General features: G+C 35.2%; 1 protein-coding gene across 3 annotated transcripts in view; it reads left to right on the top strand.

Moving 5' to 3' along the window:
• Positions 1-15,690, top strand: part of LOC121383229 (complexin-like) — a 158,871-nt gene that overhangs the window by 31,973 nt on the left and 111,208 nt on the right. For all 3 annotated transcript variants that reach the window (XM_041513120.1, XM_041513121.1, XM_041513119.1), the window contains exon 3: positions 14,593-14,750. The gene's annotated coding sequence lies outside the window, so the exon portion shown is untranslated. The remainder of the gene's footprint in view (positions 1-14,592; positions 14,751-15,690) is intronic.

Here is a 15,690-nt window from a genome sequence, read left to right as displayed (position 1 = left end):
AATTTAATTCCTTATACCAAAGCATTTGAATTAATTTGGTTATTGATTGCTTATTTTTATATCATTTCTTATACCGCAGTATATTAATGTAGTAGTGTTGGTATAAAGTGCTCCTACTGGCAGTAGCTAGTGGGAATTTCCCTATTAGCTCAGTTGGTAGAGCACTGGACTCTCATATTGAGAGTCTGTGGTTCGAATCCCCTAAGTAGAGGTTGATTTTTATCTGTTACATTAATGTCAGTTTTATTTGTTTAATGATACCACTAGAGCACATTGATTTAGTAATAATTGGATATTGGATTTCAAACATTTGATAATTCTGACATATAATTATAGAGGAAACCTGCTACATTTTCCCATTAGAAAGCAAGGGATCTGTTTATATGCACAAGACAGCATATACCACAGTCTTTGATTTACCAGTCATGGGACTCAGGTTGGGATGGTTAAAAAAAATAAATTAATTAATCAGATAATGAATCCACCAAAGGGGTTTGATCCTATGACTAAAACGCCTCAAGCGAGCATTCTACCGACTGAGCTAAATCCCACCCATCTCGGTACATTAATTCATTTGCTTATATTGATTCAATAAAACATTTTAATAGTCTAAATCATGAGCTGATTTATTCATGATCATCCTTCAGTTTTTTATTAATTTTTCTGAAACTTCAATACTGTTCTTTCCATGTATTTTCATTCCCAGTGTGTATTTATATATATATATGTACTGAAAGCAGCAAGCTGGTTGGTGTGATATCCTTGTTATTGAAGGTCTGTATATCAGCACTCGAGAAGTATTTGACAAGCCACTCGGGCAACTGTCTAATCATATAATTAAACTTAACCGACCATTTATCATGTCTCAGTTGGCACCAATTCAATCAGGACTCCTTCGTCTGTGTGAATCTGCACTGCAGTGATGCAGCTAATGTTTTCTTCCACATGATAAACTTCCGAGTATACGTTTTCCTCAGGTTGTGACAGAAATATCCAAGATTATCCCCAGGACATTTGTCAGAATGCACTGCTCCCACAGGCTGTGTTCTTGCCTTGTGGTCATCACTCTTTGATCTTCTGTGTGCTGTTTTTAAAGGTTGTTTTGTGGAAGGAACTTTTACAGACACTTTGAATCATGCAGCAGTTTCAAACATATCGACTAGGAATCTGTAATTTTGTTTTTATTGTAGTTGTCGAAGTTCCAGAACCTCAAATTACTAGATGACATAAGATTATAGATTTTTTTTCCCTTGGAAAAAAAAGAAAAAAGGTTTGTTTTAACGACACCACTAGAGCACATTGATTAATTAATCATCAGCTATTGGATGTCAAACATTTGGTCATTATGACTCATCAGAGGAAACCCGCTACATTTTTCCATTAGCAGCAAGGGATCTTTTATATGCACTTTCCAGCAAACTGGAAAGCACATACCACAGCCTTTGACCACTTGTGGTGGACCAGTTGGAATGAGAAAAAACCCAGTCAGTTGAATGGATCATCTGAGGTGATTTGATCCTGTGATGCAAGCACTACGGGTGAGCGCTCAACCCTGGAAAAATAAATATGTTCTTGTGATAGATATGCTTGAATAGCTGACTGGTATTTTGTCATTTCAAGAGATCTTTTTGGTTTGCATATAAAAGATCACTTGCTGCTAATTTAAGAGAATAGCCCATGAAGTGGTGACAGCGGGTTTCCTCTCTCAATATCTTTGTGGTCCTTAACAAGAGGTCTGACACCATATAATCGTAAATAAAATGTGTTGAGTGTGTCGTTAAATAAAAGATTTCTTTCCTTCCTTCCTTCTTTTTGGTTTTTACATTCTTAATACAGTGACATCTATATAGACTGGACTTTGAACAAACCTGAGTCCTGTTAAAACCAGCCAAGTTTCATGGACCCGAATTTTATCAAAAATCCAAAATGTGACCATCTAAACACTGGATATTCTCTAAATCAGATATTTAAGTTTTAAGTCACCAGCGTGATCTGGTTTAGACTGGATTCACTGTATTAGTATTCTGTGTGCATTGGTGTCATATTAATAACATTTAGATGTTATAGACAATGGTCCAAAGCAAATTTGTAGATTAGTTTTTCTTATAAATACGTTAAGGGATTATATATTATTTTGTTACTGCTTTTAACCTGGTGAACTTCATATTGATCAGGATATTACAGTAGCTTCATTCTAAGAATGTGTTTACTGTGCAGTGTACTTCGTAACCCAGAGGTTTTGTCTTGTTTCATTGTCTGTGGTTTGTGTCACAGCTGTGGTATGCACCTGCAAGATGTGGCAGTATTATGCAGCTATTTGTTCAAACCTAGATAGACAATGTATTGAGACTTATGTTCAGTTGGCACAATGGACAGACTGTTTCCCTTTGAAGTGATAGAAGGTAAGAAAATACATGCACATTTCCAGTTATCTTATTTCATGGCAGTATAATTAATCTTTCATCAATGTAATAGAAAAGAAAGAAAGAAATGCTTTATTTAATGACGCACTAAACAGATTGTATTTACGGTTACATGGTGTCAGACATATGGTTAAGGACCACAGATATTGACAGAAGAAACCTGCTGTCACCACTTCATGGGCTACTCTTTTCGATTAGCAGCAAGGGATCTTTTTATGCACCATTCCACAGACAGGGTAGTACATACCACGGCCTTGGATATACCAGTCGTGGTGCACTGGCTGGAATGTGAAATAGCCCAATGGGCTCTCTGATGGGGATCGATCCCACACCGACTGTGCATCGAGCGAGCGCTGTACCACTGGGCTACGTCCTGCCCCCACAATGTAATAGTGAACGTGGCCATCTAAAAACACTTTCGTGACTAATCAGTTTTAACACCTCCCTATACATAATAATAATAATAATAATAATAATGTGTTTTTGTTTAAGATTAGACCTGACACATTTCCAAAAATATTAATTAATATAATGTACATGTCTTATCTTCTGATTACCAATAATGTAATCGAAAGATGATCGGATGGTGACCAAACACTGATGATGAACATCCAACTGATTCCAAAGTCAAGCATTACATGTAGCTTAATTATACTTGCCTACTTTGTCCATACATGTTTAATAAATTAATTTATTTTCATATAGATGAGGCTCGTACATGATCAATGCCATTTTTGTCTCACCTTAATTTGATGACTCCATGGGGGCGGGACGTAGCCCAATGGTAAAGCACTTGCTTGATACGTAGTCAGTCTAGAAATATTCCCCATTGGCCTATTTCTTGCTCCAGCCAGTGCACCACAACTGGTATATCAAAGACCGTGATATGTGCTATCCTGTCCATGGGATGGTGCACATAAAAGATACCTTGCTAAATTACCAAATGTTTGACATCCAATAACAGGTGATTAATAAATCAGTGTTCTCTAGTGGTGTTGTTAAACAAAACAAACTTTAACTTTTTGATGACTTCAAAAGGTGATACATATAGTTATTAATTTTCAGACAGCATTATGCCTTTATCAAAGACATTAACCGTTTGCTTTTAGCTCAGACATTAAGCTTTCACATACATTTAGCTCAGACATTAAGTTTTGACATACATTTAGCTCGGACATTAAATTTTCACATATATTTAGCTCAGACATTAAGTTTTCACACACTGGTACATTTAGCTCAGACATTATGTTCTCATATACATTTAGCTCAGACATTAAGTTTTCACAAACATTTAGCTCGGACATTAAGTTCTCATATACATTTAGCTCAGACATTAAGTATTCACATACATTTAGCTCAGACATTAAGTTTTCATAAACATTTAGCTCAGACATTAAGTTTTCACATACATTTAGCTCAGACATTAAGTTTTTACATACGTTTAGCTCAGACATTAAGTTTTTACATACATTTAGCTCAGACATTAAGTTTTCATAAACATTTAGCTCAGACATTAAGTATTCACATACATTTAGCTCAGACATTAAGTTTTCACATACATTTAGCTCAGACATTAAGTTTTTACATACGTTTAGCTCAGACATTAAGTTTTTACATACATTTAGCTCAGACATTAAGTTTTCACATACGTTTAGCTCAGACATTAAGTTTTCATAAACATTTAGCTCCATTTTTTTCGCAAACCGTAGTCCTGGATCAATGAAACTTGCACATTATCTTTGAATAATCTCCCTGGACAGTTGGACCATGTTGAAATCAGTGCAATAATTAGAAGCCTTCAGTAGCCTGATGCAAAATATGATCCAAGGTCCCGCTCAGAAATGTAATCTGATGGGTGCTTTTGTCAAGCCTACATCCTTCCTTATCGGCTTAGCATTAATCATTGTGTTCTATTATTCATCTGTATGAAATGTGTGACAAAGATAATTCAGCTTTCATTAGGCAAATACCGTTTTTGACTCGGCTGGGCAGCAGGTTCTTGGAGGTAATGCTGTTAAATGGTGATGGTCAGGCCGACTTAATTGCATTATCTTTGGAAGCCACTTACAACCCACATGACGGGAGTTGACATGTTTACTTCCCCACACATCATCATTGTCCATGGACTGGCAGTGCACCCGGTCTCTGATTGGGTTTTTCTCTCTCATCCCAATCAGTGCTCCAGGACTGGAATATCAAAGGCCGTGGTATGTGCTGTCAGGTCTTTAAATCTCACTAATTTGGACACAACAGGGTGGGTGTTTTTGTCTGTTCTGAGCACACAAAGGTCTTTATAGTAAGACATTATGTTAATAATAGCTGGTAAAGAGTTGTATATGTTAAAAAATGCATTCCAAGTTATTTTAATCTAATTACAGCTTAACATTCCATTGGTTTTGAGGTGAAATGTTTTGAGATAAAATGTTTTGAGGTGAAATGTTTTGAGATAAAATGTTTTGAGGTTAACATGTTTGTATTTAATTTGGGCTTGCTTATTTTGGGCTCACCCTCAGCTTTGGTGCAATTTTCTTTAGGAAAGTGGATATAAAAGATTGAAAAATGCTGTGAGTTTCCTCTGTCAGAGCTTCCAAAATTTTGATGTCCAGTAACCAATTGATTACTAAATCATTGTGCTCTAGTGGTGTCATTAAACACAACAAACTTTAACTGATTAATTTAAGCCAGCAATTGATGGTGATGTCCATGTGGGTCCTGTGTTTTGCAGACCTCTACATCAGCTTCTGTCTCGCTAACCACTATAACCATTAACGCCTTTCCTGGACACAATCCAGATACTTGAACTGTGCATGCCTGAACCATAATTGATTCTCCAAGCTACCATTGCAAACAGTGATTTCACCCTGGATCCATTAAACCAGAAAGTACACACTGAAGTGAAGCTGTGATGTCACACACACATTTAACCAGTGCCAGTGTCTTCCAGTCTTGTCCTGTTTATATGTGAGGATATGTATAAACAGGATAAGGCTAGACCACAACACTTGAGCTAACAAAAAAAGTTAAAGTTTATTTTGTTTAACGACATCACCAGAGCGCATTGATTTATTAATCATTGGCTATTGGATTTCAAACATTTGGTATTTTTGCAATATAGTCTTTGAGAGAAACCAGCTACATTTTTTCATTAGTAGCAAGGGATCATTTATATGCATCATCCTACAGACAGAATAGCACATACCACGACCTTTGATATACCAGTGGTGGTGCACTGGCTGGAACAAGAAATAGCCCAATTGCTTGAGCTAACATTTAACCTGTCAGACATTTTCTATAGATTTTCCAATTAACAAAAAAAAATTGACATGTACTTGTACTAAACAATATAACTAAAAAATTATTCTATTCTATTCTTATTCTTATTCTATTCTTATTCTATTCTATTCTTATTCTATTCTTATTCTATTCTTATTCTATTCTATTCTATTCTATTCTATTCTATTAGGGCAGTGACCCCAGTATTCGACCAGTATACCCAGTATTTGATCAGTGTATTTATTTAATTACCATACTCGTATAAAGTTGAATAGTATATAGATTTTCCCAATGTAGTTTGAACATACGCGATAGGGTGAACATTCTTTCTTCCGGAAACGCAATAGCAGATGATAACCATGTGAATGAACGTAAGTATATATTCATCGACTATAGTGATAATATGAACATCGGCCATTTTTGTAGCATGCTATTACACCATCCAACATCCTGTGAACATTTGCAATATTTTTAATCCATTTGAAATTTTTGAAAATGTGTTTAATGATTTTATTTATAATCAAATGGAGCTGGCAATACAATGTGACCTCAGTCATTATAATTTCAATCAAGTGACCATGTAATTATGCATGTGTGAATGTGTTTATAAGCATGTGCGTGCGTAAATGCATGAATATGTGTTACAGTTGTTAAAATCAACACTTTTTGGATTTAGTTGTTTGATATATGCTGCATTTAGTATAAAATAAACATCAAAGTTTAGTTTTATTAGTTAATTAGAAAGTGGTCGAATACTGGGTCAGCTGGTCGAATACTGCATACATGTATTGTTCCTTGTGGCACTCAAACCTACTCTAGTCTGCGTATACCGCTATTAGCATTGAATAGCATTGCCAGTAAGTATTTACGAAGAAAAACAAATATTAGCAAATGCCAATAAAACGAACATGTTATAATCCTTTCTTTCTTAAGTGGTCGAATACTGGGGTCGTTGCCCTATATTATATTATATTATATTATATTATATTTTATCATATAATATCTTACATTTTCAGTGCAATCAAAGTATGTGATATTTTTCAGATCACATACTTTAAGAATTTGATAACTTTGCAAATTAGATGTAAATTAGTCGAGGTCTCGGCACTAGGTTTATTGACATTTAAGTAAACATACTTGGGTGACACTCCATGATTGACGTATGCATTCATAGTCATCAAATAAAAACATTTCAATGGCAATTTGACACCGAAAGCTGTCCAACATTCAGAAAACAAAAAACGTTAGGCATAACTTTATTTTGATGTAAGGACATCCAAAATGACGTCATTCAAGTTTGACGTCATTTTCATTCAAAAATACACCGCGCCACATGTTCTTACGTTATTTGAATATCTAGTAATGGCGGACTGGAATTAAAGTTGTGTGTACAATTTACAAAAACATGTTGTATTAAGCTTGAGCTTATATGATAAAAAGATTATTACCAGAGGCTCGCATAATACAATTTTTATTCCTAATATTGATGATACCGAAAAACACTCTGGTAATAACCTCTATATATTATATTATATTATATTATATTATATAACACTCAATTGGTGAATTTTGTGAACCAGATTTTATGAGTGATTGCTAGAAGACAGTTTAATTACAGCTTGCGTATACATATGATGTTGAATAATGAAGTAACCTTCATTATCACTGGAGTTTTATCTGTCTTAGGATCAATACTAGTAAATTAATGTGTTGATTCCTCGGCTTCAGTTGAGAATATTCAAGAGGTCACTCCAATGGTAGATTAGATTAGGATCAAGTGATGCCATTTTTTTCAATTGGCCTCAATTCTCTGACACCAGCAACACACACGTGTCTTACATCTTCAGTTTTACATATTCGATGGCTAACAATTAAGACCAGCTCTGCCAAATTTGCCGGTTGAAAATGTTAAGAACAATTGCTGAGTTCTGTTTTGATTTGGCGAAAACATTTTATGAAATTATTATTATATTGTAGGAAAATAACTACCGGTATGGGTGTTGCATTTTTAAAGATAGATTGATGGAATTTTCTTCTCACTCAGAACTAACCCTGAAATCTGCATGGTCCTGTTGATATCTCTTTACTCCATTCATCATATGGCATATGGTATATGGCATATGGTATACGGTATATGGTATATGGCATATGGTATACGGTATAAGGGCATGTACATCAGTTGGTAATTCTGAATCAATTTAAAAAAAAGTACAATGTGTACTGAAATAGTAAAATAAATGATGGTCGGCCATATGGTCAACAACAGTAGTGCTGGTCAGATCTTTAAAATGATGGTCAGGCTTGACCAGTGCTGACCATTATGAATAGAACCTAGACTTGGGTGAGGGGTTATATTTTGTTATCTTTAGTCTGTCTGTAAATATTTTTTTATAATTAGACTGATTTGGTATAATTCGGTTTGGTCTGTCTGTTTTTTTCATTCCAACCATTACACCAAAACTGGTCAAAGGCTGTTGTATGTGCTATCTTGTCTGTGGAAAAGTGCATATAAAAGATCTCTTTCTGCGTTAGGAAAAATGTAGTGGGTTTCCTCTGATGACTATGAGTCAGAATTACCAAATGTTTGACATCCAATAGCCGATGATTAATTAATCAATGTGCTTTTGGTCTGTCTGTTGTCATTATCTAACAGTGATAACGTATTTGTTTTCATGTTAACATTGTTGGCAGAGTTATTAATTTTCCATAACAGTCCAGTTAATAACCCTATAATACCTATTCCTGTACATTCTTTCACATAATCCTGAACTACATAATGCACTTTGCCCAACAGAATCTTAAGAATAATTTTAGCCACAGGAAACACATTTAGGTACTACATATGAAGCAAGCGAACACACTGCTTCCTGCCATTTCCATAATGCAAGCTTCATCTAGATATGTTAGCAGCCATACATTTGATTTATTTTATTTAATATCCATGCACTGTCGCCAAAAGCCAATCCTTTTACTTCATTACCAGCCGAGCTGATTTAATACCTCCATAGGCTAGTCCACTTTGCAGAGTATGGTTTCGCATTAATAATGTCGGTCCGAACATTTCTTGAACCGTGCTTGAACGTAAACAAATGGCATATAATATATTTTGTTTCTGGGTTATATTTCATAAGAGGTGCACCCAATAGCCATGAGTCAGTATTATATTTTTGTGCTGGTGTGTCATTAAATCATTCATTCATATTTGAGACCAAGGACAAATCTAATGTACATGTATTTATCCCATTTCTGATTAGAAAAAAAGAAAGAAAGAAAGAAAGAAGGACGTGTTTTATTAAACAATGCATTCAACACATTATAACATTTTGCAGTTATTTGGTATTGAACATACGGTTAAGGACAGTAGAGATAATTAGAGAAGAAACCCCCTGCCACCACTCCATGGGCAACTCTTTTCAATTAATAAGCAGCAAAGGATCTTTTATATGCACCATGCCAGAGACATGGCCTTTGTTACACCCAGAGCCGGTTTAAGGATCCATGGGCCCTGTAGCATAAATAACATTAGGGTCCCCTTCCCAGGGGAGAGGGAAAAAATTACCTGTGGAAAATAAATGTACACATCACCGTGGCGCCCCACGCTACTAGGATAAACCGGCTCTGGTTACACCAGTTGTGGAGCACTGGCTGGCATTTCGATTACACCCTGCACCATTATGTTTATGTTTTTTTTGAAATTGGTAGTTTGTGTTGGGGTACTCACTATTAGGTAAAGTTTGCCTGTTACTCACATATGACTGAGGTCATTGTATGTGTGTAAGATTCAAGTAAAAAATAACAAGTTTCCACTTAAAGGTTTGTACTCGTTAAAATAACAATGAGTATAAAACATGTGCCTAGTACATATGGGCCTAGATAATTAAGTGATATTTAGGTGTTATTCATTGTTAAGATAATTTTCAGTAATTCATGAGATTGATGTTGGAAAAGGCAGTATGAGATAAGAAACGTGCCCTTATAATATACTCTGAAATTTCCATTTAGAACTGAACTTAAATTTGTTGTATTTATAAGCACTTTCCATCAGAGGACCATAGCTAGGTTATATGCAGATTTGGATTAGGTGAACGAATTCATGATAATTCAAAGATACAAACTTTTTTTTTTATAGAAAATCTATTTTTACATTATATATACATCATCACCATAGCACTGTCCACAAAAGCCAGTTGCTGGGCCAATTGAGGACCACATAGTTCCAGGGCTCGAATTTAACAGCGGCCATGCAGTAAATTGCCATAGTTCTCTAGTCATATAACCCAAATGCCCTTAAAATTATTTTGCATGTTACTAATTGGCTATCATACTAAAACCCAATCAGTCTAAAGCAAATGGCCTTGCCCTGTAATTTGCCAAATTCGAGGCCTGCAGTTAAAAAAGTTTTTTTTTTTTTTTTGAAAATTTTGTTTTGTAATTAATCTTGTCTTGTAACAGAATTTTAATTTCTCAGGTTAAGAACCATTAAGAGCCTGCTTTATTATTAATCTAACCTTGGAACAGAATTTTGTTTTCTCTGGTTACATTTCAGACCTTTTACTTTAAAATTTATGGAGAACACTGCATCAAGATCGCTTTTGATAGGTCATTCATGGTTTCCTTCTGGAACGGACAAACAGCAACAGAAGCTTGCAAGTCCACTCATGGCATTGATTCTCAAATCAGACATTGTTCACTCTGGATTGACTGATATTAATGTTTGTAAATACATGTGTGTGTAGATCAGAGAGGCCTCAAGGGAAGCCAGTCTTTTGTACTGAATGTATTTACATTCTGAAAATATAGAATGTTGATAAGTACGCCGAAATTCCATTGTGGTCTTTCTATAGTGTAACTGACATGTGATTACAATCAATCCTAATGGGCATCTGTGCATGTACTACTTGATAGTCGACACTGTCCTTGAAATCTTGCTTGTACATGTACGGTAAGTGGCCAGTTTGTGTATATTTAGCTTTGTATACATTTATGTCTTTTGTCAAATTAATTAGATGGTAAACATGGACAATTACCATGGGATTGCAGGCCTAGCTAGCTCTGCCACTCGCCAAATTCGCCAACTGCGAATTTTAAACACTAATGGCAAATTTCATTTTAATTTGGCGAAAGAATTTAATGTTCTTATTGTTATTTTGTTGGAAATAATGGTAGGTTACTGCAACTTTTGGAGTTCATTAGATAATTTGGGGGAAATGTTCTGTACACCCAGAGCTAGCCCAGGGTTGACGGGGGAGATCAGTAAACTAATTTTGAATATTTTATACACTGTATTGGATTTTGAATGCATACAGTTACCGGTACATGCATATTTGTTCTCTAAAAAAAAGTACATCTTATATAATTCCACAGTTAATTTCATGTGCATATTATAAAAAAAAATATATATATATATAATATATATATAATTTAACATTTCAGCCACAATTTCTAAAACAAAATGGAGTTAGCAAATCCCACAGAACTAAGTTATATCCATAGCTTTTTAGTAAATGTAGGTCAGTTGGATTTGCTAACACCATTTTTTGGTCATACCAAAACAATGTCTTAAGCTTGTGTAAAGATTAAGACAACCTAGACAATGTACTTAAGACAGTCTTCCCCATGAGCAAAATCAAGGCGAGCTGAGGACGACTCTCCTTAAATGATGCTAGGGGAGCAATCACATGAAGTTTCAAATGAAGGGGTGTGGAGGGGAGTGGAAATGATCGCTCGCCCTTCCTGGCAACGACTGTAAGATGTCCAGATATGAATGTTCTCAGCAAGAAATAATCTTGAGGAACACGGACCTTTTAGTATATGGTTGGTATATTGCTCATCTGGTCTAAGATTGATCCCCATCAGTGGGCCCATTGAGCTATTTCTTATCCCAGTCAGTGCTTCACAACTGGTGTAACAAAGACCGTGGTATGTACTATCCTGTCTGTGGGATGGTGCATATAAAAGATCCCTCACCACTCGTACACACCCCATATTTAAACTACAGGTTTGACTGGATATTAGTGCAACTGCCCTGGTTACAAATAATAGCAAGACAGATGACCATACCTGTATGTACATGTATGTGCCAAATATCCTGATGAAGACAACACATGAAAAGTGATCAAGTTTAAATGGCTGTCAATCTCCCATGTGCATTAAGATACTTAGATAGTGTGAAAGGCGGGACGTAGCCCAGTGGTAAAAAAGATTAGCCAATGATATTGTGGCAGTGGGTTTCCTCTCTAATTATCAGTGTGGTCCTTAACCATATGTCCCACATATGACTGTCATTAAAATGTGTTGAGTGTGTCATTAAATAAAACATTCCTTTCTTTCTTTAGTATGTGATTTTATGGTACTTCTGTGTTTTTACAGGGACATACCCTAGTTTTTAAACACTAAGGTATATGTTTGACTATTAGAGCTGTTTTTGATAACTGAAATCATGCTTTATATTTTAGTGTTTTATATTATCCATTTTCGTACATTCGAAGAGTTTTTGGTCATCCTGGTGTTTTTAATATCACAAAATGCATTTGTCATATTATTAAAAACGCACGTTCGTCTGAGAAGTAACAGTTATGGAGTCGAGTTTTAGTCTATTTTCAGAGGTTATAATATTTCACCATTTCAAAGTCACAGTCTCATGTTTCACTCAATTGTAACTTTATCCAAATGTGTTACAGGTTTGTAGATTAACTAAACTTAGTGTGCATTTTTATGGGGTCAAACTAGGGCGTGTCCCTTTAAAGGTAGTACTAAACCAAATAACTTCCGGCTGGGTCAAAGTTCGAGGTGCACCCAACTTTTGATAGAGAAGTGAACACCACAAGTCCTGTGATTGGTTATAAATGTGAGTGTGTTGGTTGTAAAAAAAATTAGTTTCATCTGGGCTAAAAAAGTATGCAATTTTATTTCATCTAGTACCACTGTGTCAAGTAGCCTTGTGCTTGGAACATGCATGGGGTACCTGTAAAAAAAAGTACTCAAATTTTGTGCGGAACTAGGGTAGTCATAGACGCTACCCGTTATCTCAGAAATGAGCAGCTTGACACCCACTTTTTTGTGATTCACTTTAAGGGTGAGGGGTGGTAGTATTTATATCTGTGGCGTCTATGTCGATTGATACGTTGCAGGTAGGAGTTTTAGCCACATATGTTACTATTGTCGTCTATGGGATTTGATTTGGTAGTATACACCCTATAACTGTTTTCTTTTTTTTTACATTTTTAGTCACCAATCACACTGATGTTTCTAAAACAGTATGTCAGATGAAATAAGATTTCAAAATTTAAGTATTCTGTTAAAAGTTTTATTGTTTTGAATACCAGTACAAAATCTAATTCGGCATTACAGTAAAGATAATTATTTGCAACAATTTTGTAAAATCAGATTGATGCAGAGATTATTCGATAAAATTATTTTTCTTAACGATGATTTCTTTCTGTACTTGATTATGCAGTCTGTCATCAACTGCTGCCTATTGAGCCAATATCGTTTGATGGTCCTTGGATTATAAGAAATGCTTTTCCTAACTATAACAAGAGGAATGCTAACCTTGAGTGCCACTTGGAGTGGAATTCATCTTGGTTGTAGAGTGTCTGCCTAAGGTGCAATTCAGTCTGCTTTGATAGAAAGTGTTTTGTTTAACAACACCACTAGAGCTCATTGATTTATTAATCATCGGCTATTGAATGTCAAACATTGGGTAATTTTGACATATAGTCTTAGAGAGGAAACCTGCTTCATTTTTTTCCATTAGTAACAAGGAATCTTTTATATGCACCATCCCACAAACAGTATAGCTCATACCATGGCCTTTGATATACCAGTCGTAGTGCACTGCCTGGAACGAGAAATAGCCCACTGGGCCCATCAATGAGAATCAATCCCAAACCGACCGTGCATCAAGCAAATGCTTCACCACTGGGTTACCGTACATCCGGCCCCCTGCTTTGATAGACCCGCATGTTTTAGTTTGCTTTCTAACCAATGATGTGCAAAAAAAACCTAAACATGCTGCTGAATTAATTAAAAAGAAATGCCTCTATGGAAGCATGCATATAAAACCTTGCTATAAAAAATGGCATATTGCTATTATTGAGTAGGTTTTCTTAGACTATAAACATATGTCACAGTAATGTATGTGACATCTTGTATCTACTGAATTACATATTTTGCTCGATTGTACGGTAGTTAAATGAAGGAATGAAGGAATGTTTAATGACATCCTTAAAGGGAACATTTGTACTACTTGAAATTTTATCATTTGTGGATTTATTTTAATGTAATTAGAAATTTGAATGGATTGGTTACCTGTGTCTTTGTGTGTGTGTGCATGTGTGTTGTGTGTATGTGTTTGTCTTTGTGTTTGTATGTGAGTGTGTGTTGTGTGTGTGTGTGTCTTTGTGTGTGTGTGTATGTGTGTGTGTTTGTCTGTATGTGTGTGTGTGTCTCTGTGTGTATGTCTGTCTGTGTGTGTTGTCTGTGTGTGTGTCTGTGTGTGTTGTCTGTGTGTGTGTCTGTGTGTGTTGTCTGTGTGTGTGTCTGTGTGTGTGTGTCTGTGTGTGTGTGCGTGTGTGTGTGTGTGTGAAAATAGAATTTGTTTTATTTATATTATGCTAATCATTGCATTTCTAAATACAAATAAAATCAGATATGAAACAAACAAAACATCTGTCAAAAATGAGATGGCAATAATCATTTTAAAAACATATGCAGAAAAAAAGAAGAAAAAGAAGAACCAATCCATGGACTTTTGTGTGCTGACCTGATGTAAATACACACATTGTCTTGTTGAGACCATACAGGATGCTGGCCTGGACATAATGACAGATTGCTCTCTTTTGAGAAAAGTTTCACTGAATTTCCATTTGCATACTGCTGCGTCTTTCTATTACAGACAGAATGGCTTCCACCGTGCCTGAGACGGCCCCCTATCTCTATCGGTGAAAATCAATACAATACAGACAGAAAGATTATTCCTCAACCACTGGCATTGGTCGGCAACTCTTGGAGTTTCAGGACAACTGTTCGCTGCACGTCCAGTTTTGTACCACTGTAAGTAAGAAAAATATTTATTATGCATTCTGTTCAAAACTGTATATTTCTGTATTACATGTAGTTGACCTAAACTGGATTTTTTTTTAATTTAGTTTTTTCTTTGTAAATGCTTTGTAATTAACCTGTGTTGAAGAAATAACACAGTTGTTGGCAGAGAGTAAAGTATTTGTGTTTTAGTGGTGAGTGACAAGGGCCAGTCATTTATTGAATTTGGCCAAGATGCCTTTGGATTTGTAATTCGATCAGACTTGAGATTCTTTTCACCAGCAATGTCCTTTCATCAAAGTGTTATTGGGTGAAGCACTCAGTGGTATTGTTATTATCTCCTTCTTTGAGAGCAAACGATAATTTTGTAGTAGTTAATGTATTGAATTTTCAATCATTTTAGTACTTTCAGATTAAATGTTTTATTCTCAGAATCTGTTACCTGCAGAATTGAATCTGTGTTGATAACTGTGTAACAGTTATTATCAATGTATATATATATATATATATATATATATATATTATTTTCTTTACCATATAAATTGTATTCAGAAAATTTAACATGGGCATGAGTAGTTACCGTATTGTAATGTAAACTTTCACCTACGTCTCAGAAAACCTTGTCGCTGTTAGCACTACATTGTCATATTTTGAGATTTATACACAAGTTGTTAATATGTTATTACATGTACATGTTTTGGGAAAGGCAGTCTGTTTTTAATGGTTGTATTTAAAAACAAAAAACAAAGATATATGTACAAACTACATGCCTATATATCTGCTAGAACATTTTAACCTGCAGTTTTACTACTCACTTTCAAATGACTAATTTATTTATAACTGACAAATATATCTACCAAGGAGAAAATAGCTTGCTGGCTAGTAGTTTAAAAGCACATAGTAAAATATTTATCATTAAAAAAGATTCAAAAGGCCAAGTTATTGTTTTTTT

Source organism: Gigantopelta aegis, chromosome 10 (genome assembly GCF_016097555.1).
Source record: "Gigantopelta aegis isolate Gae_Host chromosome 10, Gae_host_genome, whole genome shotgun sequence".
NCBI classification, from domain to species: Eukaryota; Metazoa; Mollusca; class Gastropoda; order Neomphalida; family Peltospiridae; genus Gigantopelta; species Gigantopelta aegis.
The sequence above is the reverse complement of the archived record's forward strand: the minus strand, read 5'-3'. Positions and strand labels throughout refer to the sequence as shown.